This window comes from Coenobita brevimanus, chromosome 52, assembly GCF_032717465.1.
Source record: "Coenobita brevimanus isolate Jiangsu-jjx chromosome 52, ASM3271746v2, whole genome shotgun sequence".
Classification (NCBI taxonomy): domain Eukaryota; kingdom Metazoa; phylum Arthropoda; class Malacostraca; order Decapoda; family Coenobitidae; genus Coenobita; species Coenobita brevimanus.
In genome coordinates this window covers 2,620,768-2,648,254 of record NC_137005.1, presented here as the reverse complement: position 1 = coordinate 2,648,254, position 27,487 = coordinate 2,620,768, and the positions used below count along the sequence as shown (strand labels likewise).

The 27,487-nt window shown below is 42.2% G+C and overlaps 1 protein-coding gene across 10 annotated transcripts in view; it reads right to left on the bottom strand.

Moving 5' to 3' along the window:
• LOC145400377 (calpain-5-like) overlaps window positions 1-27,487 on the bottom strand; it is a 147,397-nt gene that overhangs the window by 68,513 nt on the left and 51,397 nt on the right. For all 10 annotated transcript variants that reach the window (XM_080272887.1, XM_080272884.1, XM_080272891.1 and 7 more), the window contains exon 2: window positions 23,623-23,700. The gene's annotated coding sequence lies outside the window, so the exon portion shown is untranslated. The remainder of the gene's footprint in view (window positions 1-23,622; window positions 23,701-27,487) is intronic.

The window sequence follows — 27,487 nt, the reverse complement described above, 5'->3', positions numbered from 1 at the left end:
GGCTGACTTCGAGTCTGAAAATATGACAAATGAGTCATGCTGAGAATTTAGAGCATAGTCAATGGCTTTGTCAATAGCAAAATGTTCGGAAGTAAACCCAGATGTATGAGTTGGCAACCGATACCTGAGGGCACATTCAGTCGACCATACACTAGCACCCACACATTCACTCGACTTGGAACCGTCGGTGTACAATTGGTGGGACCCCAAGTGATGAATGATGATGTTACGAAACAAGTAGTGGACCTCTGCCTCTGGCACCTGGGCTTTTGGTGCTGGGAGCCATGATACATCAACAGTAAAGCCGGGTGGCTCCCAAGGTGCTACATTTTTTAACACCAACTTCTCACAGTCACTGAGGTCCACACCAAGCTCCTGAGTTAGTAAGTGGAGGCGAACGGCAAGTGGCCGATGCACCCCCCGCAGAAAGTGGTGGTATTGAAGCAGGGGGGTACAGGCCACATTGCCGATATTACTTTTCCTCGAAGTTCTGAGGCCATAGGACCAAGCTAGGTGGTCAAGGCGAATACAGAGGGGAGGCACATTCGCCTCAATTTCCATACGAGCTACACGGGTACACCGGACGGCTCCAAGACACATTCGCAAACATTTATTCTGCAACACATCCAATCCTTTCCGTGGCATCGGATGCCGAGCCATACACCTGTGCGCCATAGTCTAGCTTCGATCGAATAAGGGACTTATACACCACTAATAAAGATTTTCTGTCGGCACCCCATGTAGTACCCGCTAAGTACTTGAGGACATTTAACGGTCTATTACAACGAGCAAGCAAATTATTAACATGAATTTTGAAGTTCAAACGACGATCAAAATGTATTCCCAAAAACTTCACAGAATTTTGAAAAGGTAGCGCCTGATTATCCAAAGTTAAGCACAAATTAGGTACGTTATGATTAGTGAAGACTACAGCGGCACACTTAGGGACGGAAAACTTAAATCCCCACTGCAAGGCCCATTGGTGGACGGAATCACGGGCTGCCGAAAATTGTGCATTATGGGAAGAGTGCCATATTGCACAATCGTCAGCGTACAGCGAGTGTTTAAGATTCCTCGGGATGGGAGCTGATGACAGAATATCATTGATCATAATACTAAATAGGGTGAGACTAAGAACACTTCCCTGTGGCACCCTGTTTTCCTGGATAAATATATCCGATGTTACGTTACGGGCAATTTGACATGACAGAATATCATTGATCATAATACTAAATAGGGTGAGACTAAGAACACTTCCCTGTGGCACCCTGTTTTCCTGGATAAATATATCCGATGTTACGTTACGGGCAATTTGACGGAGAAAGTTCTGTCTCTTAAGAAATTTGAAATAAAAATAGGCAAATTACCTCTTAAACCATAAGCATAGAGCTTCATTAGTATACCGTGTCACCATGTCATGTCATAGGCTTTATGGATGTCCAAGAACACCCCTATCCTGAATTCTTTATTGGCAAATGCCTCTGCAATACAATGCTCCAAATTCATTAAATGATCTAGTGAACTTCTGTATTTACGGAAGCCACACTGTTGATCATTTAACAAATTCTTCTACTCTAAAACAAAAAGAAGCCTATTATTAACCATGCATTCCATGACCTTACATAGACAAGAAGTCAACACAATAGGACGAAATGAAGTGGGATTCATAAGATGACCAGCCTCTTTGGGTATTGGTATGACGTGCGCAAAGTGCCATGAGTTTGGGAACGTTCGAGATGCCCAAATCTCATTGTACAATGCTAACATCACCCTAGATAGGTAATCTGGGGTATCAGATACCCCACGCTCCTAGGTCACGCACAGTACCTTTATGACCTTAAGACCTAGAGATCTTTATGTCCCTCTACCTGCCTGACTAGTCAAGCCCTTCATGGTGATGGTGGGGTCATTCCTGTAACTGGCTCTAATTTTGCTCTATAGACCCATTGGGGTACATTATACCCCCGATTACCTATCGTGTGATGTCTTGGGGTATATCATACCCCGGATTACCAATCGTGTGAGAGCCATTGGGGTACATTATACCTCAGATTACTTATTGTGTGATGTCTTGGGGTATATCATACCCCGGATTACCAATCGTGTGAGAGCCATTGGGGTACATTATACCCCAGATTACTTATCGTGTGATGTCTTGGGGTATGTCATACCCCGGATTAGACTAGACGATGGCCATTATGCATGTTTTATGGCATGGTCAACGCAGTAACAATCAATGCATATGTCACATACAACAAAATGCAGAACAAAAGAGGTCAACCAGAGATGGACCGCCGAACCTTCATGCTGAAGCCCGGTGTGTGGTGAGCACGCCTCACTCATCTTCAGTGACTGCACCTAGATGCTTGTAAGGTAACTTCTGTCAGGGATTACCATTCATTCTACCTGCTAAATGTGATATTACAAGTAAATATATGCACACAGACCAAAACAGAACAGCTCCATGGAAAATGACCAAAAATTATGTAATTACTGTATTTATTCCTACAGTTTTGGCCCCCTGCTTTTTGTACTTTTTTTCATTTAATTTGTTTCTCCTTTTGTTTACGCATGTAGGAACATTAGTGATGAAAAAAGCTGTAGGAACAAAAAAATAAATAAATAACACGAAGGGAGGGGGAGAAATATACAGCGAACCCGAAGCAACAAAGGAGGTCGATAATGAAAACAAATAGTTAAGGCTGTGAATCAAGAAATAGTGAAATACAGTACAGCATGTGGTGATGAGTAGATGTAGGCTACAAAAATGAAAAGGAGGATGACAATGCTACAAATTGTGAAGAGACGTAGATGGAGAGAAAAATGGTGAGAAAGGTGGATGACAAAACTCCTCTACAACCTCTCTACCTAGGCATGCATCCTGGATAGTGTATAAACGAGTTTCATTTATGATCCTTGCATGCCAAGAAAAATGAGGAGGGGAAGGCTGAGGATTATCTTCTGCAATTAATTCTGGGGTTTTTATTTTTCTCCGTCCCTTGAAAAAGAAGGGAAAGGGATTCACACACACACACACACACACACACACACACACATTTTTATTCGCCCATTACTGCTAGATACCAGTATGTTGAAAAAGGTTGTGGCCATGATAGACAAGTCGCATATTTGAGGTGAGGGAATTTTAAAGATGGAATGTAAGATGTTTACTGTAGACTGCAGTTCCTTCACCTTCATCATTTTTTTTTATTTTTTTTTACCCATTCACAAACTTCTTCCATGTCACCATCTTTCTCCATCCCCCATCATCACTGTCTCCTTCATTCTTCATCATCACTTGTCTTCCTAATCACCACTAATTTCTCCAACCTTTCATCACTGCCACTTCATTGCCCATCCCTAACACCACCACCTTTACCATTTCCATCACCACCTTTCTTCACCACCCCTGCTTCCTTTTTCATCTCCACCATTATCTTCCCCACCTCATTAACCATTTTCCCATCACCACCACCTTTCTCATCATCACTACTTCCCTCATTCCTACCTTCACCATCACCTATCCCATCTGCACCAAGTCCACTTCCTTCTTCATCACCACTACCTCAATCCATTCCCTACCTCATTTCCCCTCTTCATCATCTCACCTATCACGGCCTCCTTCCCCTTTTTCACCAATACCAACTCCCTCATTACCGTCACTTCCACTACCTTCCTCACTATCCATTACCACCACTACCTCCCTCATTACTCATCACCACCATCTCTTTCATCACTCATCATCACCACCACCACCTTCATTACTCACACCATCACCTCCCTCATTACTCATCACCACCAACTCCCTCTTTACTCATCACCACCACCTCCCTCTTTACTCATCACCACCAACTCCCTCTTTACTCATCACCACCACCTCATTACTCATCACCACAACCTCCCTCTTTACTCATCACCACCACCCCCTTCATTACTCATTACTACCATCTCCCTCATACTCAACACCATCACCACCTTCATTACTCATCACCACTTTCACTCTTTCATGACCACTTAAAAAAAGGGTACAGTTGTTATTTTTCATTCTCGTACTGAATGGGTTAACGAAGGCTGCACCAAATCCCACCCAGTTTGAAAAATGTCTCATAAGCTGAATGACGGCGACTTGATATAGCAATAAATAAATAAATAAACAAGAAAAAGAAAACGGAAAAAGAAAAAAAATTATGTCATCGTTCTGGAGGTGTATATTTGGGCACATTCAAAATTTAGGTTGACAAAAAAAAAAAAAAAAAAGGGAGAGAAAAAAAAAATGAAGGATAATAAGAGAGAGAATGACATAATCGTTCTGGAGGTGTTAAATATGCAAGGACATTTAAAATTAACTTAAACACACAAATTATGCCACTCCCCACAGCCGTCTCGTCACAGCACACAGTATTCTACACTCTTTTCAACTTCACTTGGCCCAGATTTTCGATATTTTGCAGCTTATTTCACGTAGGTCATCGGAAGAACACGACAGTACAAGAGCTCTACACCCTCTCCATGGACCTTCTTCGTGACTAGCATCTTATGTTAAGGTTAATCTATTTTTACAGTTCGGAATTCAAGATGGGGAGATATCAGTTTTAGGCCATGTTAAAGTAAAAGCAATATAGCTGTCTTGAGAGCTATCCAAACATCTCTTCCTAGGCGATTTATTATACACAACGCACCTTAATATTCTCTTGCATGTTCATGATATAGACTGAATATGCGTATTTATTTACTCAGCCATATATGCATAGAAGAAGTAAAGGTAGAGAGAGAGAGAGAGAGAGAGAGAGAGAGAGAGGTGTGTGTGTGTGTGTGTGTGTGTGTGTAAAAGGTCATGATGTGGGAGAGTGAAAACATGCGGTGAGAGTGAGCAAGGTCAGGGGAGACTAGGAACTGGGAAGAAAGTGAAGCACAAAGAGAAGAGAAAACGAGAAGAGTCGCTGTAGAAAACGGGACTGAATAAACGTATGAGATGGGGGAAAGTAAATCAAGTCTCTCTCTCTCTCTCTCTCTCTCTCTGTGTTCTATATGATGTTAACCTTCATAGAGGTGAACTTGTGAAAGTGTGCAGGAGCAGTTACAATTTGTGGTGACTGCTGAGACGTTAAATTGTGAAGGACAGGCTGTAGTGAACAAATATCAGGTGTTTTATCAGTCTCTCTCTCTCTCTCTCTCATCATGAACATTTAATAACACGGAAAGGCGCGTAATCGGTATGGACTTCCCCCTATCCGATATCGTATAGAGGTACAGCTCCGGACATAAAGATCCACGTCATAACGATATATTAAGGGACGGTGAACAATGACTTTCGAAACCCACTATACATTTCAGAACATCGTTTCATAATTGTTCGACTTTTTAGCGTACACTCATTTGCAAAAGTTCATGTACAATCGGATATTCTACTGGATTTACTTAACACTTTTTGGCCTGTCCCTTACTTTCCACCCTGACGCCTCCATGACCAGAGCAACATACCAAGCTTCTCTGAATCTCGTCGGCAAAGGAAATACCCTAACACCTCATCCTAGGCAGTTTATTTTGCTTATTACACCTCACTGTCCGTCTCCGTGTTACTTAAATCATTCTAACATCACCCTAGTCTAAAGATGCTATACAGAGGAATATTAATCAGTCATATCCAAGAATAAATCGCAAAGGAAGAGGTGCTATGGAGCCTCCTTAAGAGACGAGAATACAGTCCTAGGAATATTAGCCAGGAAAGGAATGTGAGACGTAGAGGAATGTCAGGCAAGCTTTTTCCTCCGACTGTACACATAATTATCACATCCTGCCTGACGTAAAGATCGTCCTCCTAAAAGAGAGAGAGAGAGAGAGAGAGAGAGAGAGAGAGAGAGAGAGAGAGAGAGAGAGAGAGAAATATACTTCGTAAATAAAAGGTTTCTGAGCAAAATTAATTCCTTCCTTCTTTGATCCCTTAAATGGGCTTTTCTGTTTTTTTTTATATAATACCTCTGCACTCTATCCATCGAGCTGTCTATCTGTCTACTGTCGGTCTATCTATCTATCTGTTTCTCTGTCTGTCTGTCTATGTCTGTCTGGGTCTGTCTATCAATCTGTCTGTTTCCCTAAGTCTATTTATCTGTCTGCCTCTCATCTATCTGTCTGTGTCTATCTACCTGTCTGCCATCTAATATCTAACGTCGCATACTGTAAGGGGTGGCCTCAATGATCCCCGGGTGTTTCTGTCCCTATTCAGTAACGAACCCTCTTCCCACGACACACCAACACCTCTCTCTTACACTCTCATATTTATCTCTCCACCTCCATCTCGGTCTCCATCTCCTCCCACAGGCCCTCACTCACACACTCTCCTACTCAGTCTCTCACTCTCCATTCGCCCCACATAGCCCAAACCTCTTCAATATTTTCTTTACCACATATTTTCCTTCAACACAGACCAACACAAAATTCTTCAAAATTCCTTCCATTTGCCCACATATTCTTCCATTTCACTCCATATATACACAAACCTGAATAAACTGCATCCAAGGGAATATTATCGTGCCATATGGAGCAATTTACTAGTCACGAAGAAGTGCTACAGGGGCTCCCAGTCTGACGAGAATGTGGGTCAGTGTCATGATAACAGACAACAAAATTCCGAAGGGCAAATGAAGGGACGTACGTGTGTGTGTGTGTGTGTGTGTGTGTGTGTGTGAAATAGATAGATAGATAGAGAGACAGAGAGAGAGTCACACACACACACACACACACACACACACACACACACACACACACACACACACACACACACTACCATCGCCTCTCAACCATACTTCCTTGTTTACGCTTCTGAGTTTCCTCCTTTTTCTGCATGGCGTTCTTCATCCCCTTAGTCATCTTATTCTTTTTCTTTAATCCTACTAATGCCAGACGATTTCATTCAGCTTCAGGGGGTTGGAAACGAACTCCATTAATCCCTTCAATCAGATTTTTTCATCTATTTCAGTCTAGCTATTCCCAGACGATTTTATTCAGCTTATGTATGAGTGAAGGGGTTAGCGAAGGGGTTAGAGAAGATTCTATCTAAACTCTCCAGTTCCAAACGTCTCTCTTAAGCTTAGCAAAATCGTCTGGAGGTAGGAAGGACTATGAAAAGCACGTCACCAGTTGGAAGAGGTTGACGCTTCCCTCCGATGGTGTAATTTTCATTTTAATCAGGCTACCTCGAGACTACACTACTGTATTCAAATTTAGGAGTGATTTCTGGGAGCGAAGTAGTCAGTGAAGGCCACATAAAGCTTCCAATGTTCCAATAATGTATCCTAAGGTAAAGAAAATCGTCTGAAAAGAGCAATAATAAAATGAATAATAAGTAATCGGCTTGATGGGACTAATTTCAGTACAATAAGGGGTTTTTCCTAAGATGAATGAAATGTGTTGGTGGTAAAAAAAAAAAAAAAAAAAAAAGCCAACATGGAGTTCAACCTTTTTATGAGACTTTACGAGACGAGTATTATTACCTCCAGACGATTTTATTCAGCAATGGAGAGATCCCCTAGCAGTGAAGGGGTTGGAAATACACTAAGCCACATTCATTTTAGCCTGGCCTAGAATATTCGCCCTTTTGTAGCTTATTTCACGCAGCTCACTGGCAGAAAATGAAAATGCTACAGCTCTACATCTTTTCCACAGCACTTCTTCATGAGTTGCACCATATTTAATTTACTGTAGCAGCTCCACTTTCAAAATATGGACTGACGGTAATTTTGAGCCAAGTTAGAGTAGACAGGGTATAGTGTTTCATTCTATACGATGATCGTCTTTACTTCATTCTTAACACCAACAGGTGATTTTATTCACCTGTGATAAGACCCCTCGAAGTGCTAAGGCTAGAAACGGGCTTCATTAATTCCTTCAGTACGATGGCATATTTTGCATTTTATTATTATTACCTGTTAATTAACTTTATTCTGCCCCTAATGGACACCTCGAAGGGAAAGGGATAGAAACAGCTCCATTAATCTATCTGTGTGAGGACGTCTATTATTATAATCATTATTATCATCATCATCAGTCTTATTATTATATTATTATTATTATTAGGTGCCACCAATGTCAAGGGCCACCAGATGACAAGATTATATGGTCTTATCTTTTTATTATATATATAGAGAAAAGTTTATTATCTTATCAGGTAGACTGGAGAGACCCGGGAGGAGAAAGTAAATGTTGGAACTGTAGGGGAACGTGAGGGTAGGCTGTCTCTGGCCCGTTATCCTCTTCGTATTGTGAGGTGAGGTGATGAATGGGCAAACTGGGGTCGATGGAGCTTTACTGCGAGAGAGCTGCTTGACTGAAAATTGAGAGAGCTTGACGTGACCCGTGTACTGTCAGAGGAAGTCTGTGCTATCTGCCACCTTCCCACTCTCTCTCTCTCTAGCTCCTACTCTCCTTGTCCTTCCTTCTTCCCTGGCTGTCACTGGTTCTCTCTTCTACTCCTGCTGACTCCTACCTCTGATTTCCTGACTATATATTTCTGCTGAAACTTCCGGCGAACTAACATGTGGGCGTATGTGTGCGTAGGTATGTATGTGTGTGTGCGTCGGCCACGTTTCCGTCACCTGATCAGTGACCTCATCCTGTGTTTGGAATATTTATGTGTCTGGCTACGCTATCAACCTCTTCCTGGAGAACTCAGACATAACTACCTGTCTATTACATATTGTTACCTGTTAACAATACAGAATTACAAATGCCTACTAATATTTTAAAGTCTCTATACTACTACTACTACTGCTACTACTACTACTACTACTACTAATAATAATAATAATAATAATAATAACAACTCGAAGTCTGTCCTAAGGTGAATATACAGTAAGTGTCTGACATGAATATAATGAAAAATAAGTCATCGGACAGAAAGTTAAGTCTTCCAGTTGGCCAAGTCTCTCGTAGGTGAATAAAGGCATCTACGAATGACAAGAAAAAAGCAATCGTACTAAAAGCGAAAATAAAATGCAATCTCTACACAAATTTCATAACTTGTGCAATCAAACTTCTTTTTATGTGTTGCGACTCACGGCACAAAGTTACGTTTCACCCTAACTTCCTCTGTATGTTACGTCTCACAGTGCAAAGTTACGTTTCAGTTTGCTCACCTGGGAACTACTGTAATGACTCTTGGCACGGAACTTCCTCCACCACACCTTCCACAAAGCCCTCAACTGACTCATAAAAATTACAGATCAATAAGAAAAGACAGTGAACATGGTGAGATACTGTATCTCCTTTACCAGACAATGGCATGCCTGCAGTACACAAACCTGACTTGGGCAACATCACATGCGTCTACTGCACTGTTCTAACTGCACTAGATAATTAGCACTAACATCGGCCCATTAAATTTGTATATAAAAATAGAAAACCAAAGAAAGATGAACAAGAAGCGGTGCCAAGGCACAGCAAACCCGTCCCCGGCAGTCATTTTAGTGCTGACGTATACACGCAACAGGATATCTAGTCAAAGATGTCACATATCAAAATTGGAGTGAGTCGGGTGAGAATTGACGATTTTATGCCCATTTGAAAGTTTAGGCCCGACCCACCTGACACTGACCCCCCTACTGCCAACTGGGAGGTGACCCCCCTGATATAATGAGGCATGTTACAGGATGCAGAGTTGCAAAATGCGCCTTTAGGTTTTGATTTCATGTCGACATGACGACTTTGAAAAGAGTTATGACGAAAAAATTATATATATATATATATATATATATATATATATATATATATATATATATATATATATTTACATTTTTTTGGTCCTACAGCCTGGGACTGGGCCAAATTTGGGCCAAAATTTAATCAGGTGATCAGAAGCTCATAGCCCATCATCCCTGAAAATTTGGTCAAAATTGCACCAGTAGTTCTAGCGTAACGTTGTTAACTGACAGACAGACAGATACAGACAGGCAAGCAAGCAAGCAAGCAAGCAAACAAACAAACAGACAAACCGAGTGAAAACAGTACCCGTCCCCGAGCCCATACAGAGCGGGGAAGGGCAAAAAAGAAAGAAAGAAAACATTAAGATCCTTTCATTTTCAGATGCTTGGACAAATACTGCGTTTATAAGACAGGAGGTCTGAGGCACGACAAAGTAAAGAAGACTGTTCCAAAGCTGACCATCTGCATAAGTGAAAGTCTGTGAGTCTGGTTAGAGTGGGATGAAACCAACAGAATTATTACAAGGAGTCAGTGACGGGAGGAGCCCTGATGAGACGTGATTTTATTCCACTGTTTAGAACTGCTGTACGTGCTGACCCCCTTCACACACACACACACACACACACACACACACACACACACACAGGAAAGGCGCATTCCACACAGTGACAAAATTAATAAGACCAACGTGAGCAGTCTGCAACTACACGTAGGTACCATAAACAAAATTAAGGAGTCGGTTCAATACACCCAATCTCTGAGACAACCCTGGTAGGTTTCAGTATAGACGGTGCGGTATTAGAACCCAAGCAGTAATATGTGAGGGTGTGCTGCATCATCTGCTCCTTGTGGGGGAACCGCTGCATCCCCGGAAAGGCCTGTTTAGTCTACGCCCACAGATGGATACACAAGAATAATAACACTGATAAATTAAGCGCCATCTCGGTCTGGGAAACTTGTTGAGCTTGGGTGTGAGTTTTCTTGACGCTGTTTTGTTTCTCTCTCTCTCTCTCTCTCTCTCTCTCTCTCTCTCTCTCTCTTCAACAGTTCCCTACGGCCCAGCAGTCCTCCTATGTTCCCTACAACATAAACATGTCAGCATTTTGACGATATATACCGATACGATCAACACCTTCACATGCCACTACTTTGACGTTAACAGCTCTCTCCGTGCCCCACAATACACCCTATAAAGCAAGAGAAGTTGTACTAGAAGAAGAAAAATATGCAAGCGAGATACTGGCAACGCTGACTGTGCCGTACCTGCAACAAACGAGAAATATTTATGCAAGGGAGATACTGGCAACGCTGATTGTGCTGTACCTGCAACACACGAGAAATAGTTAAGCAAGGGAGATAATGGTAACGCTGACTGGGCCGTACCTGCAACACACGAGAAATAGTTATCCAAGGAAGATACTGGTAACGCTGACTGGGCCGTACCTGCAACACACGAGAAATGTATAGTGGTTTACGCAATATATGAATCACCCTGACAGGCTTTAACCACAATACGACATCGTACTGAAGGGGTTAAGGCCATTTCTTAAACAATCCAAACATCACAGGCACTGAAAAGAAAAGCACTCCCACATTCCTCTGGACTACAACGCGCAACCGTCGAATTAATAATAAAGGTCCTTATTTCAGTTAAAACATACGAGCAAGTTTTGAAGTGAATTGAATAATGGATTTCTAGCGCCAGGTATCAACGACCATATGGCACTAAGTCAAAGCAAAGGAAGAGACATGGGAAAAAAAGAGATGTTGAAGTTGTTTTTGGCGTAGAATGGTCTTGAAGTGGTCTTGGTGTAGAAGTGGTCCTGGCGCAGAAGTGGTCCTGGCGTAGAAGTGGTCCTGGCGTAGAAGTGGTCCAGGCGCAGAAGTGGTCTTGGTGCAGAAGTGGTCCTGGCGTAGAAGTGGTCCTGGCGTAGAAGTGGTCCTGGCATAGAAGTGGTCTTGGCGCAGAAGTGGTTCTCTCGACTGACAAAAATCGTCCGGCGTTAACCTATATATGGTGGTGGTGGTGGTGGTGGTGGTGGTGGTGATGATGACGGTTCTGTAAGTTAGAGTGACCTCTGCCCTTTCAACTTTTAAGCAAGAAGTTGAACTTACGCAGGAAAACACACACACACACATTTATTCTATCCTTCCATCCCTTATGATCGATCGCGTCCCTCTTCCCCCCAAAAAACGAGTATTGTATAATTTTGTATACAGAGGTAGATCAATTATCACACAATAAATGAAGGCACAGTATCATACATGAAATAATCGGAAAGTTATCATTCTCTCTCTCTCTCTCTCTCTCTCAACGACAACCATCAACACACGTCATGCATTACCATTACAGGTACTTCCATTCTCCCAACATACCATCAACACTCCAAAATGTACCTCTCTCTCTCTCTCTCTCTCTCTCTCTCTCTCTCTCTCTCTCTCTCTCTCTCTCTCTCTAGCATTTCCCTCAAGCTCCCCCACCCAACGCCCCCCTTATCCCCACTGACATTCCCTCTGCCATTCCACGCCCGCCGCCTCCAGCGTTTAAGGTCAGAAAAGAGCACACGGCGCCCAAGGATCAATGCCACGAAAGGTCAGACGAAGACAAATGGCCAAGTCCCTCCTGGAATCTCTGTGTAGGTGCCCATTCTCTTGACGATGCACCTGACTCACTCTCCTGACGGCACACCTGACGCCCCCCGCGGCTCTCTTGTTCGCCCGTGATGACTCTCTTGTACACCTGGGAAATGTCACCTGGATTTCTGATTTCGTGTGTCGTGGCTCCTTCACGCTGGGTAGGTCATTTGTGTGTGTGTGTGTGTGTGTGTGTGTGTGTGTGTGTGTGTGTGTGTGTGTGTGTGTGTGTGTGTGTGTGTGTGTGTGTGTGTGTGTGTGTGTGTGTGTGTGGTTAACTCTTATTCAGGAACGGCTATATCTATCCAGGAACAGCTAAATGTAGTCAGGAATAGCTACATCTGTTCACGAACAGCTAAACAGCTACATCTATTCACGAACAGCAACATCTATCCAGGAACAGCTAAATATACTCAGAAACAGCTACATCTAATCAGGAACAGCTACATCTATTCAGGAACAGCTACATCTATCCAGGAACAGCTACATCTAATCAGGAACAGCTACATCTAATCAGGAACAGCTACATCTATCCAGGAACAGCTACATCTATCCAGGAACAGCTACATCTATCCAGGAACAGCTACATCTATCTAGGAACAGCTACATCTATTCAGGGCCATTCCGTTTCAGTCAGATACACTCCGATTCAAGTAGGTCCTGTAGACGATCCATTACGACACTGGAAATGGGAGAGAGAGAGAGAGAGAGAGAGAGAGAGACAGGTAAAAGCTTGAATTCTTTATCTTCTCCAGCCTGTCTCTCTCTTCCAGCCGACATTTCAAGTAGGTCTGTGCAGGGCCTTCACATCTAGTCGGGTCCAGCCAAATTAATACAGGTTCAAGTCAGTTGAAGTCGGGTCGGGTCCATTCATGAAGCTTTGAGTCAATTCCTACCCCTTCAGGTTAGCGCCGATCTGTTTTAATCACTCTGCCACTCTACCTCATTCCTGCTACGTTTGGTCTCAAGCTGATCAAATGAGGCTTATATTCTCTCTCTCTCTCCCTCTCTCTCTCTCTCAGGCCCATTATATCGATCCCATCGGTTCAGGTCATGCGTACGCGTGCATGGACAACTGAATTACACACACACAGACACACTGAAAGAGAGAGAGAGAGAGAGAGAGAGAGAGAGAGAATTGACAGTAATCTTTTGACAGCTGTTGTGGCAGACGATTATGCTGACTGATTCACGACACCTAATGGTTTTGGTGGCATGACACAGACACACAATCAATTAACGTGTTTTTTCTTCATCTCTTCCCTTAAATAAACAATGATGGCTGTGAAATTTTGAGCGTACGTAATATGGAAAGGGACTCGTTTCGGTTCTCCTATTCCTACCATTTGGTCCGTCTTCCTTCCCGCACTCTCCTTAACACAGATTCCGCAGTACCTCTTCGATTCTGATTTATTTTGCATACTACATATTAATAGTTACTTGCAGCGGAAGGCAGTAAGGTAAGGTGCAAAATAAATCGATGTGGATCAGCTTGTACGAAATCTAAGCACTGACGAGCAAGAGGGTACGTACGTTAATTCTAGCGATGGAGTACGAAGAGTGGGGTGAGTGAAGGCCAGGATATGTCAAACCTATTTTCATCTTTTTAACCTTCATTCTGGCTTTTTAAAAAATTTCCTAATGAAGTGACTGGCCTGAGAAAATGTTGTCTAGAAATTAAAATAATATATCAATGGGATAGCAAGAGAAACAGAGAGAGAGAGAGAGAGAGAGAGAGAGAAAACCGTGACCTGAACCTTTATCTACCTGGGTGTAGGTGGGGGTGTGGAGGTGGTTGTGTGAGGAGGGGTAGGTGTGGGGAGGAGCGTGGGTGGGGTGGGAGGGGGGGGTGCTGGCGTGATCATGGTAATCAGAGATTAGAATTGAGTTTGACTCTTATCAGAGGGAGACATAATTCTCTCTCTCTCTCTCTCTCTTAGCCTGTATATATCTATCTGTGTGTGTGTGTGTGTGTGTGTGTGTGTGTGTGTGTGTGTGTGTGTGTGTGTGTGTGTGTGTGTGTGTGTGTGTGTGTGTGTGTGTATTGACGTGACATGGGTGTGGTGCCCCCTAACGATAACACTTGAGCTGTAACTCGTTATCAGGGGAGACATAAAATTGTCTTCACTTGTCACGTCCTGTGTGCGTGTGTGTGTTCTTACCTAATTGTTCTTACCTAATTGTATCTTTACAGGAATGAGTCAAGCTCGTACTGTCCCGTGTCTTAAACCATATATATCGTACATATCCTTAAATTTGTGAATTGTTTTGGCACACTATTTCATTCGGTAGTGCATTCCATTGATCAATTGCTCTGTTTGTGAAACTAAATTTCCTTACGTCTTTATCACCTCTCTTCTTATGCAGTTTTTTGCGGTGTCCTCTTGCTGATGCTTCTCCATATGTTAAGTAATCATTTATGTCTATTTTCTCCTTCCCTGATATGCACTTATATAGCATTATCATGTCACCTCTTTTCCTTCTCTCCTGTAGTGTTGGTAGATTCAGTTTATTTCGTCTTTCTTCGTAGCTTAGGTCCCTTAAGCTTGGTATCCATCTTGTAGCGGCCCTTTGAACTTTTTCAATCTTGTCTATGTGCTTTTTGAGATGAGGACTCCAGACTACTGATGCATATTCCAGGGTTGGTCTAATGAATGATGTTATTATCCTTCTTAGCATGTCTTCATTTATGTATGTGAATGCTATTCTCATATTTGTAAGCAGTGTATACATGTTCCGTACCTTCTCGCTGATGTGGTCAGCCGGAGATAGGTTGTTACTGATAATCACACCTAGGTCTTTCTCTTTCTGATGTGTATAGGGTTTTATTTCCTAACTTATAATCCCAATCAGGTCTTTTTCCACTTTTACCAAACTTGATTACATGACACTTGTCCACATTGAATTCCATTTGCCATGTACTACTCCATTCATGAAATTTATTTAATTCTTCTTGTAGCTCTTTACAAGAGTCTGTGTTAGTAATTCTCCTTTGAATTTTGGATCATCTGCAAACATATTCAGATAGCTCTCATTTCCAGTGTTACTGTTTATATCATTTATATACACTAAAAACATGATTGGTGCCAGCACTGAACCCTGTGGTACTCCACTAGTCACTTCTTTCCATGATGAGTAGTTTCCTCTTAGTACTGTTCTCATTTCTCTTTTTATGAGAAAGTCTTGCATCCAGCAAAACAGTTTGCCTCGAATTCCTCCTTGATGGTACAGTTTCCATAAAAGTCTTTGGTGTGGTACTGTGTCAAAAGCTTTCTTGAAATCTAAATAGATACTGTCCACCCATCCTTCCCTTTCCTGTATTGTGTTTGTTACTCTGTCATAGTAGCTCAACAGATTAGTAACACATGATTTTCCTTTTCTGAAACCAAACTGTCTTTCTGTTATCATACTGTGTTCTTCTAGATAGTTTACCCAAGCTTTTCTTATAAGCTTTTCTAATACCTTGCTTACAACACTGGTCAGTAATACTGGTCGGTAGTTGAGTGGATTTTGTCTATTTCCTTTCTTGAATAAGGGGACAATATTTGCTTTTTTCCAAATATCAGGTAGTTTACCTTGACTCAAGGATTTCTTGAAAATTAAAAATAATGGTTTACTTAACTCCTTTGCACATTCTCGTAGTACCCAACATGAAATTTCATCAGGACCACTTGCTTTCCTCTGTCTAATCTACTTAACTCCTCCTGTATTACTTTTTCTGCTATTTGTATATCTGGTAGTATGTGTGGACATGCATGTTCCACACAGTCCCTCTCAAAATTTTTTTCTTCTGTGTGTGTGTGTGTGTGTGTGTGTGTGTGTGTGTGTGTGTGTGTGTGTGTGTGTGTGTGTGTGTGTGTGTGTGTGTGTGTGTGTGTGTGTGTGTGTGTGTGTGTGTGTGTGTTTATATTCATTATATTCATTTGTTGCTACAGTATCAACATAAAATAAAACTCACAATAAATGCATTTTTCCCACAATGCAATGCACCCTCCACTACAACACACTTATCCACTACAACACACTTATCCACTACAACACACTTATCCACTACAACACACTTATCCACCTCATGCACCACACCGTCACAACACACACAGTCCTTCAACATAAATGGGAGTGACCAGTCGAATTGGCCTATTTCCTGCAGACCACTGGGTTCACAGGCAGAGTCTGGGGCAGCAACATCAACTGTGTGTGTGTGTGTGTGTGTGTGTGTGTGTGTGTGTGTTTTTACATGTGTGTGTGTATGGGTGAATGTATATATGTATGTATGTATGTATGTACGGTATGTATGTGACATTATAGAGTCATCTAGTAATCATTTCCGGGCCGCCAATTATCCAGGTCACCTCAACATAACTCACTCTATCCCTCCAACCTCCAACCCCCCCTCCCCCTTGTCCCCATCTTCAGTCCTCCCTCTCCCCTCTTCTAACCCCCTCCCTGTAGCCCTTCCACTTCTCTTGGTACAATTATTTCATCCAGTCCAGTACCAGACGATTTTATTCGGCCGAGGTCAATCCTAGTACTCAAAAGCTTAAAAACTATATCAGGTAACTTTTTCACCGCTGATGGTCCCCGTAGGAATTAATTTTGGATACCAGCAGGAGATTTTGTTAAGTAGAGTATATTCCCAGATGTCAAAGGGTTAAACCGTCTTGTCCTCACCAACTCATTCACATCTTCCTCCTTTCCTCTTCTCCTCTTGCTCCCCCCCCCCCAAGACTCCCTAACTTCACTTTTAGGCGCTTGCAACCACACGCAAAATCGATACGGCAAGAATAAGGTTTTCGCCAATTTATTCGTTTCATTTATTTATCATTGCGTGACTCGTAGCATGAAAAACAGCTATAACTCTTCACTTGAGTCAGGATATGACATCCTCTGTAATTTTTGCTCGCCATACTCCCACACGTTGACAACCACAAACAAACTGGATTATACTATGAATAAGCTTATTTTGGCGCGCACTAAGTACAGAAAACGGCCATTAATCTTCCTCTGGGCTTGTTTACTGCATGTCCTTAAAATGTCTTTATTACCGGTAGTTTATCAGACTTACTTCACTGTCACATTAACAAAAGTAAATAAAGCAAGCGTTACCAGATTCACTTCACTGTCACAGTAACCAACACACATAAATAAGGCAGGGCGTTATCAGACCCACTTCACTGTCACACTAACAAACACAAATAAATAAAGCGAAGAGTTGTCAGACTCACTTCACTGTCACTTTAACAAACACACATATAAAAGACAAGGTGTTATCATATCCACTTCGTTGTCGCAATAACAAACACACAAGGAACAAATAAACTCATTTTTCGTGAGGAATTCATGTATGGAAAAAAAAAACTATCCATATTCGTTAATTTAAGTATATATGTATCTTTTCTTACATATATCTTTTTATCAACCCAAGTTTTTCATTTTAAACTTACATCCTAAATCAACATTATCCAACAATTTAACTCCTTCAGAACAATTATATTTTTTAATCATCACATTTTGCCTACACCTGCATGGCTTAATTTAGCTCTATAAAGGCCCTCTCCATCAACCCCTTCACTAAACTGACGATTTTTTTATTTTATTATCACCAGACGATTTTTTTTACAGCTTCGGAAGACCCTCTCGTAGTGAAAGAGTTGAGAATATAATTACCTACAAGACTATCTATCAGTTTAAATCAATCTATCTATCTAAACACCCATTCTCTTCATCCCTTCAGACCTAGGATGACTTTTACTTCATTCTTGCCGCTTCCAGACGATTTTATTCAGCTTATGGGAGGATCTCTTGGGGTGAAGGGATTAATGAAGGCTACATCTGACTTCTCCGTCCCCAAAAGCCCTCCCAAAGCTAAATAAAATCGTCTGGAAGTAGCAAGAATTAATATAAATGAAGGCACAGCGTTGGGAGGGGTTATCTGTTTGGTTTCTTCTCTCTCCAAATACTTTTATCATAACTAAACCCCACCTCTCTCTCTCTCCCTCTCTCTCTCTGGTGTGTGTGTGTGTGTGTGTGTGTGTGTGTGTGTGCGCGCGCCAGAGAGAGAGAGAGAGAGAGAGAGAGAGAGATTATACCGCCTAATAATCCATCGATCCACATAAACACTAATTATTACCACAAATTACTTACCCTACCACATCAATTATCATTAAACCCTTTCCACCAAATTTCGCACCGTATTTTGGATTTTTTCAACCACCAGACGATTTTATTCAGCTAAGAAGGAACAGGAAGGCCTGAGAGTGTTAGTAGGGTCATCTTTAAATCCCCTCATAGTCGGAACAACTCTAGCACTTCATTCCAGCTCACGTCAGACGATTTTATTCAGCTGAGAGAGAGTCACAGGAGCCTGAGTATCAACGTAGGCCATCTCATTTCCCGCCAGTTTTAAATCTTTCTCCTGTGCTGGGGGAAATCGTCTGGCAGCACCGAGAATAAAATAAAAAAATCGCTGCCTGGAGCCTAGTCAACCCCTCCAGTATGGTGACGCTTTTCATACTCCACTGTTGCTATTGCCTGACGATTTTATGAAGCTGAGGATACGTTTTTCGACTTCGAGGGGTTAGCAACAGCCTTCAGTAACTCCACAATACGAAATAATAATAATAATAATAATAACAATAATAATAACAATCATCATCATCATCATCATCATCACCATCATAGTAAGTGGTAGTAGTAGTAGTAACAGTACAGTAATAATAATAATAATAATAATAATAATAATAATAATAATAGTAATAATAATAATAATAAATAATAATAATAATAATAAATAATAATAATAATAATAATAATAATAATAATAAATAATAATAATAATAATAACAACAACAACATCAGATTCGTGGGGTTAAAACACACACATTATCTCCTTATTTGGATGCCTGGTGGTCAAGTGGCTCAAGGACGTCAGTGGGGGTGATGGACGTGTATTAGGCTCAGGTTCGAATCCCAAACAGGCTGTGTGAGGCCTTCCAGTAGTGCCACCAGGGTCCTTAGCCAGTCACCTGCCCTTCATTAGCTAGTCACCTGCCCTTAATTGTACTGGGTCATTACTGGGCTAATCTAGGACCCCTTCGCCTAATTGGGGGTAATTTGGGGCTACTTATTACCGTTACCTACTGACCTACTTACCTGCCTACCTAATTACCTTCTTCCCTGTCTACCTACATGAGTACTACGGTAAGTGCAATAGGTGTTAATAGCTATACTCATATTCCACGGTGACCTACTTACATATCTACTTACCTACTTACCAATCAACCAACTCACCTATGAACCTACTTTCAAATCTTACCTACCAGCCTACTTACGTATCGACTTTTTATCTGTCTACTTACCTTTCGAATAATTGCCTCTAAGTACCTACCTACATCAGTACTACAGTAAGTGTGGTAGGTATTTTGTCAGTACAAGCTTAACTAACACGTCAGTAGCCTCCTCTTGTCATTACCTCTCGACCTACCTACCTACCTGTCTACCTACTTACATACTTCAGTACTACAGTAAGTGTGGTAGGTAGTCTGTAAGTACCAACAACAACGCCCTCCTCCTGTCATTACTCATCTATTGACTTACCTACCTACCTACCTACCCACCCACCTAATCTACCAACCTACTTACCTAACTACAGGAGTGCTGAAGTAAGTGTGGTAGGTGTTTTGTAAGTACCACACACACACACACACACACACACACACACACACACACACACACACACACACACACACACACACACACACACACACTACTGACCTCTTCCGTCAATAAGCATTATATTTACTTACCTACTTACACACCTACTTAAGTACTACAGTGTGATGGGTGTTCTGAAGGTACCATGAATAATCACACTCCTCCTCCTCCTCCTCCTCCTCCTCTTCTTCCTCCTCCTACTCTTCCTCCAGTCACTACTAATCTACATACTGATCTATTTCCCTACAAGTCTATCTATCTATCTACCTACCAGTCTATCAACCTTCCCACCTCCGTATCAATCCAGGTCAAGTACTACATTAACCGTGGTACTACAATAGGTGTGGTAGTACAATAAGTGTGGCAGTGCAATGAGTGTGGTAGTACAATAAGTGGTAGTACAATGTGGCAGTACAATGTGTGGCAGTACAATGTGTGGTAGTACAATGTGTGGTAGTACAATAAGTGTGGTAGGTTTTCTGTAAGCACCAGCCACACACACACACACACACACGCCACACTGTCCTCGTCCTGTCATTAGTATTACTGGGTCGATGGACACTGGACAGTATCCTGGCCCATATTCTCCCTAGCACACCTTCCTTTGTGATTTATTTTACCTTTACACCTGAGTCCAAGGACGTAGATAGATAGATAGATAGACAGATAGACAGACAGATGGATGGATAGATATATAGGAGGGAATTATTGATGGCCTTCCGGGAGAAAATGGGAATCCTCATTATTCACCATTAATGTTATCAGATATTGTTGTGCCACTACGGTTAAGCTATGGTCCCCTAACTTTTTCCTGAATTCTCTCATCTATCACTCCAGAACTCTCTCTCTCTCTCTCTCTCTCTCTCTCTCTCTCTCTCTCTCACACACACACACACACATTCCATACACCCCCTCCTCATTTTTCGCCCGGTAGTGTAGCGGTCTAAAGCGCCAGTCGTGTTCGGGTCATTACGTTCATCGATTCGTATCCCCAAAGAGGTGACTGAAAGCTTTTACGATCACGAACGCTTACCAGGGACATAGGACGGTCTTTTTTTTTTTTTCTTTTTTCTTTTAATGCAAAGAAGAAGGAACCAAAGGCTGGATGTCCGTAAGGCTGTTCCCTTCTAGAAAAACAAAATCAAGATAACAGTCCTTTCACCCTTTCAGTACGAGGACGTATTGTTTGCATTTTACTCCTGCAGACGATTTTTTTTAGAATTCAGGAAAGATCTATTTTCTGCTGGGGTGTAACTTGAACGCGTCCAGTTTGTAATCTCTCCCTTACGCTGAATAAAACTGGTAATGGCAATAAATAAATAATAAACAAAATAGACAGACAGATGGATAAACAGACAGAAAGATAGATTAATAGATAAAGTAAGAGTTCAGTAAATAATGCATAAGTAAAACACATAAATAAACGGAAGAGTAAAAATAACCAACCCTGGCTGAAGGAAATAAAGCTCATTCAGCCCCAGGACTTTTTTTTTTTAATAGTTCCTGCAAATATCTGACGATTCTATTCAGCCTTTGGAAGAATTTTCATAGTGGAGTTTATTGGAGACTGATTCTAACTTTTTCACTGACAAGTTTCCACAGAGTCAAATAAAAAAATCGTCTGAATACAGTAAGAGAAAAACTGTCTAAAGATGTCACTGTACTGAAGGGGGTTAATAATTTCAGACTAAGGACGTGAACTCTATCTTATTTCTGCTACTGACACGATTTTATTCAGCTTCAGAACTCCCCCTTAGTAGTGAAGGGGTTAATGAAGGCTAGATCTAACTACAATGAATTTGAAAAGTCTCACCCCATCTGCATACTCTACAATCGTCTGGTGGTGGCAAGGGTAAAAAAAAAAAAAAAAAAAAAAAAAAAAAAAAAAAAAATGTACTTGCAGTGAAGGGGTTACAGCCTAGCCACGGGACCCTACGTTTTATGTAACTGCTTCAATCCGATTAGGTGTTTTTATAATGGTACCCATCAGTGCTGGCGTGGGACGCCTTGACGAGGTGGCACTGATATAGACGGGCGGTGCAGTTGCCCAGCTATACAAACGTCCCTCAGGGCCTTCCCTATCCCCCGAAAGACAATCAACCTGCAGACCACTAGGTTCACATTCAGATGAACCTGGGTAAGCAACAACAACAATAACAACAACAACAACTATACTACTACGAGGTACTACTGCTACTACTACTGCCACCACCCTTAAAACTACATATACTACTACCACTACGGTACTTCTACTACTACTACTACTACAACTACTGTACAAGTACTACTACTACAACAACAAGTACTACTACTACTACTACTACTATTACTACTTTGCCGATGCTGTTCTTTAATGTATTCCTACTACCACCAGAAGATATTAATCAATTTATAGACAGATCTCTGGTACTGAAGGAGTTAATGAAGGTTATTCGTATATCTCAAATCTCCAGCTCAAAAAATCTCCCTAGAGCTGAGTAAAATCGTCTGAAGGTTGAAATCATAGATGATAAAATAACTACGGCATCGGAGTGAAGTGGTTTAGATTCCTTTTCTCTCCATCTCCATTAAACGTCCACTATTTTCTTTCTCCCTGCCCTTCCACTCCCTTCCACCCTCACCTTGACCTTCCACCCGAATCATGTGCTTCCACTTTCCACCTCCTCGCTCATCTCTTAAGTCTCCACACTCAGTCCTCCATCCTCCATCCTCTTATTTCTCCTTGTCTCCTATCCTCATCCACTAATCCAAACTCTTCATTCTACTTGTCTTCCACTCTCTGCTCTCCTCTTCCTTCCACTCATCTTCCCTTTCCCTTGGGTCTCTACTTCAGTTCTTGCACTTTCCGCCTCCACTCTCACCTCTCACACCTCCATCCTCCACCTTTTACCTCCTCCCTACCTTCCACCCCCTTTCAACTTGTTCAGTCTTCCATCCCAGTCATGTACATCCACTTTCAACCTACACCCTCACCTTTTTTTCTTAAAGACTTCTCTCTCTTACATTCACCTTTTTATCTGATCTTCCACTCACTCACGCTCCATCACTTTCCACCTCCACCCTCATCCCTTAAACATCCACCCTTCCTCACATAATTCCACTTGATATTACACACAGTTCTACCTTCCACCTCTTCTCATCCATTCTCCTACATCACCTCCACCGAATCTCCACCACCTCTGCATCCAACATATACTTCGCCACCACTATCCACCACCACTACTACCAACGTCCATTTATCCTATGTTACCCTTATTTCCTACCTTCTTTACTAACATATTTCACTTTATTTCCCTCACTAACAATCTACACACCTTCCCCAACTTCCCAACCTACTTCCACTCCCCACCAAAATTCCCTAACGCACGTTTTCAACCCCTCATCACAATGTCCCACTCCTTATCTCCCACCCCTTCACCACAATTCCCCACTCCACCCTCCCATTCTTCATCACAATTCCCCACTCCACCTCTCCCACCCTTCACCACAATTCCCCACTCCACCTCTCCCACACCTCACTATTATTTCCCACTCTCCTCACTCACCCCTACTGCCCGCTCCACCTTCCACTTCACTCACCTTGACTTCCACAACACACGCTGCAAGAAGGGCGCTGGCCTTTAAATGGCTGAGGTTTCCTGTAGCTCAGCAAATCGCCTGGGGGGTAAACAAAGAAAATCATTAGACGGTAGCCGGAATAATAATAATAATAATAATAATAATAATAATAATAATATAATAATAATAAATCCTCTGACTGAAAGGATTAATGGGCAATATATACTTCAAATTTTTCCTCCCTTCTCCCTCCTATTCCCATCACCAACCCCCACCCCTCACCCCCACCCCTTCCCAGTAACCCCCACCACCAGTCCCCTTCGCAAGTCCCTACGCCATGCTGCCTCAAGGTCCCCCCCCCGCAATCCTAGCCCCCTGCCCGGTCAATAGCAACGCCCCATCCCCCCAGTACCAACAGCTGACGCAGCCATCACTCTCCCACTGAGCCACTGTCACCATCCCCCACCTCTCACCCCCATCCCAGTTTCCCCATCCATTCCCCCCATACCAGTCCTCATTCTAGTTTCCCATCCGAAGTATTAAGATTACACAATGACCCTTCCTCCGGTCGATGGATACAGTCCCATCCGCATCCCTATACCCACATCCATCCCCACATCGACACACACACTCATCCTCATATCCACATTCCCACACCCACACCCAGACCTACACCCATCCCCCCACACACACCTTCCCATGCCCAAATCCATCCCATGCCTCTCACATCCCCATTTCCACACCCACACCTATCCTCACAACCACATCCACACCCAAACTCAGACCCTTTCTCCACATCCACACCCATCCCACATCCACACACACACGAATTCCATCCCCCAACCCATCCCCACACTTCAACCCCACACCCACATCCACACACCCACATCCATTCCCGCATTCACAACCATCCCTACATCCAAACATTCCCACCCACAACCATCCCCACATTACATCCACACCCATCCATTCCTACATCCACACGCCCACATCCACACCCACCTAACCATACCCACCCACACACCCCCATCCACACCAACACCCATCACCATATACACATTCACATCTACACCCAGCCACATATCAACATACACAACCATACACATCCACACTCACACCCATCCCCACGTCCCCACATTCACATCAACACACACCTATCTTTATATCCACACATCCACACGCATCCCCATACACCCAAACCCACATCACCACCCATCTCCACACCTACACATCCACACCCATACCTACATCAATATACCCACACCTACAACCATCCGCACACCCACACACCCACACGCACTCACATCACGACTCCAAATCCCCCACACCCACACCCACACCCATACACCCTGAGCAGACGTGGCCATTACTCTCCCTGTGAGGCAGTGTCAAGCCCCATCACACAGATCAGTCGTAAAAAGAGAGAGAGAGAGAGAGAGAGAGAGAGAGAGAGAGAGAGAGAGAGAGAGAGAGAGAGAGAGAGAGACTGTTATACCCTCGCATGAATAAGTCGGCTACTTTCTCGATTGACATTCGGTGCCGCCTTGATATGATATAAATAAATGAGCGGGTGTCGCTTCTGAACCCTGGGTAGTACACAGACAGACACTATAAACAGATATGCTGATAGATGTGCTGATAGACAGGTAGGCAGATATACAAACAGGTCGTATTCTGTACTGTTTTACGACCCCTCCTGAAGAGTATATATAACTGTTGGGTGTTTCCTTTGGGCCTTGGTTAAGACAGGCAGGCAGACAGACATATATCGATAGACACACACACATAGATAGATGGGTAGAAAAACAGACAGACAGACAGATAGAGAGGGAGTCCACAAATTGTAATTACTAGAGTACTTAAAAATTGTTGAAAATAGAAAAAAAAAAAAAGTTAATTTCAACCCTGTATCTTGACATGAAGGGTATTTTTCTTTTTTACATTATTAAATATACGTCTTCGTGAGAACCATCATCAACACGAAGGAACTGGTCCATTTCTTCTACTCACTGTTTGGAAATAGTGTTGCTTAAGATCGAACAGCCAGCCCCTAGCGAGGTGCTGCATCAACCTTTTTGAAGACGATAATTACTCGTACCTCCAGCTGCGATACCACATTCTATTCCAAGACATCAGTGCATTCGTTTGTCGCCAACTTGGGAAGGCGTTTCGTGGACACCGTGTCAAGAGGGTACAGACGGAGAGAAATATTGACGGGGTGACTAAAATGATCTTACTTACGCCCTCCCCCATCAACAAAGTATACCGGTAATTTAGTGAGGGGTGTCTCTTTTGCACCATGGGATATGCACAGATAAATATTACAGGTAAGCAAACAGATAAATCAGAAGACAGACAAATAGGTGGATATTGTACACTACTGATTTATAACCCTGCATGGTGCACGGACACAGTTTAAGTAACGTGTGTGTGTGTGTGTGTGCGTGTGTGTGTGTGTGTGTGTGTGTGTGTGAGAGAGAGAGAGAGAGAGAGATAGTAGGTAGATAAACGAATGGCCGAATGGATAGTTGGATGGTGAGCAGACAGACAACTAAACGAACTATGATCGGAAGGATGCACGGATAGACAGATATACAGACAGACAGATAGAGAGATAATTATGCAGCTAAAACGATGGATAAATATGTAAATAAATAAGTAAATAAATAAATAGCTTTTGCCTCCGTGCGTGAGAGCAAACAACAAACTTTATTAAACCTCACTTGGCAAGGAAAGCATTGGCAAGCTGGGTAATGTAGTACACAGACGGTCTTTCCTGGTTTCCGTGTGTGTGTGTGTGTGTGTGTGTGTGTGTGTGTGTGTGTGTGTGTGTGTGTGTGTGTGTGTGTGTGTGTGTGTGTGTGTGTGTGTGTGTGCGCGGAGTTTGCCCCATTCAAAGTCAGTGAGTTTTGCTCCCTGGCCTTCCTCTTCGTCAACAACTCATTTTATAGTTACAAGATGCGGGTTACTGGGCCGCACCATTCACCCTTCACTTTTTCACTGCTTAGATCCTGCTTCATTATGGGTTTTAAGGTCATGCATATTTCAGCGATAAGATAGTAGCTCGCAACCTTCATCTGGGTGATTCTGACACATGATGAAGGGCCACTCCTAAGCTGCATAATATCATCTGAGGGCAGCCAAAAAAATAAACAAAAATAAAATAATAATAATAATAATAATAATAATAATAATAATAATAACAATAATAATAATAATACGATTTCTACCATAGTCTGAGGGTTTGTGAAGTCTGCTTTTCATCTTTAAACAACTAGAGGCCAATTCAGTCCCAACTTGAATATAACAGTCTAGCGGAAGCAAGAATAAAATAGCAGAGATTATTATGCTTCTCTGAATGTTAAGTAACTCTGTACTCGAATGTATGATGCCGATGATAAGATAAAAATTAAAATAACTAAATGGAAATTACTAAGTGCTCATCCCACTACATACATAATCTTTTTTTATTTCAGTTTAATGGTAATCCAGTAATTTTTTTTTCTCGAATCATTTCGTAATAAATACGAAGATGTATTTCAGAAAGGTTATCATTATGTAACTACACCTTCAGCGATCTCCTATCAAAATACGGTACATAAAAATAAGTATTATGACAATCATTGGCTATCTATATACTGTATGTGGCAGGGAATTTGTGTAACCAGTGATTTCACGAAATCCCTTGGGAATTCATTTAATAAGTTTAAATTAGGGTGGGTTACTTAAGGTTAGGTTAATTTAGGCTGCGGTTGGGTTAGGCTGGGATAATCTAGGCAAAGTTTAGGTTAGGTTAGGCTAGGTTACTTAGGTTAATTTATATGAATGCTATGTTATGTTAAGGGTTCATATAAATCAGGCTAACCTATCCTAACTAACTTAGCCT